This window comes from Propithecus coquereli, unplaced genomic scaffold (assembly GCF_000956105.1).
Source record: "Propithecus coquereli isolate 6110/MARCELLA unplaced genomic scaffold, Pcoq_1.0 Scaffold222, whole genome shotgun sequence".
Classification (NCBI taxonomy): domain Eukaryota; kingdom Metazoa; phylum Chordata; class Mammalia; order Primates; family Indriidae; genus Propithecus; species Propithecus coquereli.
Genome location: NW_012147412.1, coordinates 4095746 through 4097193, shown reverse-complemented (window position 1 = coordinate 4097193; position 1448 = coordinate 4095746). Strand labels below are relative to the sequence as shown.

Here is a 1448-nt window from a genome sequence, read left to right as displayed (position 1 = left end):
TGATTCGTAGGTTTGCAGGAGGCTGCAGTCAGGCCCGCGCCAGAACCATGTTTCGCAACCAGTATGACAATGATGTTACTGTTTGGAGCCCTCAGGGCAGGATTCATCAAATTGAATATGCAATGGAAGCTGTTAAACAAGGTTCAGCCACAGTTGGTCTTAAGTCAAAAACCCATGCAGTGTTGGTAGCTTTGAAAAGGGCACAGTCGGAGCTTGCAGCTCATCAGAAAAAAATTCTCCATGTTGACAACCATATTGGTATCTCAGTTGTGGGGCTTACTGTTGATGCTAGACTGTTGTGTAATTTTATGCGCCAGGAGTGTTTGGATTCCAGATTTGTATTTGACAGACCACTTCCTGTGTCTCATCTTGTATCTCTAATCGGAAGCAAGACCCAGATACCAACACAACGATATGGCCGGAGACCATATGGTGTTGGGCTACTTATTGCTGGTTATGATGATATGGGCCCTCACATTTTCCAAACCTGTCCATCTGCTAACTACTTTGACTGCCGAGCTATGTCCATTGGAGCCCGTTCCCAGTCAGCTCGTACTTACTTGGAGAGACATATGTCTGAATTTATGGAGTGCAATTTAAATGAACTGGTTAAACATGGTCTGCGTGCCTTAAGAGAGACACTTCCTGCAGAGCAGGACCTAACTACAAAGAATGTTTCCATTGGAATTGTTGGTAAAGACTTGGAGTTTACAATCTATGATGATGATGATGTGTCTCCATTCCTGGAAGGTCTAGAAGAAAGACCACAGAGAGAGGCACAGCCTGCTCAACCTGCTGATGAACCTGCAGAAAAAGCTGATGAACCAATGGAACATTAAGTGATAAACCATTTTATATGTGCATTATCAAATATGTAAAAATTCAGGAACACATACTGATGACAGTAATCTATACTTTGAACCAAAAGTTGCAGAGTAGTGGAATGGTATATGTTTTAGGAATCAGTCCAGAAGTGAGTTGTTTCCAAGCAGCCTCACTGATGCCATATAATGGGGTACGTTTTTCTTTGAGAGGGTCTATGTAATCATTCTCTAGAAAGTGTAGGTATCTGTACTAATGTTTTTATATGAAGAAAATAGTGTCTTTGTGGTTTTAAAGACAACTGTGAAATAAAATTATTTCACCTCCTAAAAAAAAAAAAAGAATTGAGGTCAAAAATTCACTCTACCATTTTCCAAGCAACAATCACAGTTCATTTTTTTAGTGCTTTGCATTCATGCTATTTGGAAAATGCCTGTTTATAAAAGTCTTCTAAGATTCGTTCTCCTACATAGACAAGAAACATAAAACATTCCGTTTATCCTTTTTCTTGCAAGCTGATAATAGGGAATGGGCTCAAATGCTTTCTTGGCAATTAATCAACTGGGTAAATAAAATGCCCTATGTAACTTCATAGAAAAAAACAAGAGTACCCATGATTGCTCACA

General features: G+C 39.6%; 1 pseudogene across 1 annotated transcript; it reads left to right on the top strand.

Annotated features, from left to right (window-relative positions):
• LOC105810841 lies at nucleotides 1-1150 on the top strand (annotated as a pseudogene). Its single transcript, XR_001137516.1, has one exon. The product of XR_001137516.1 is annotated as a proteasome subunit alpha type-1 pseudogene (transcript).
• Nucleotides 1151-1448: the final 298 nt, after the last annotated feature.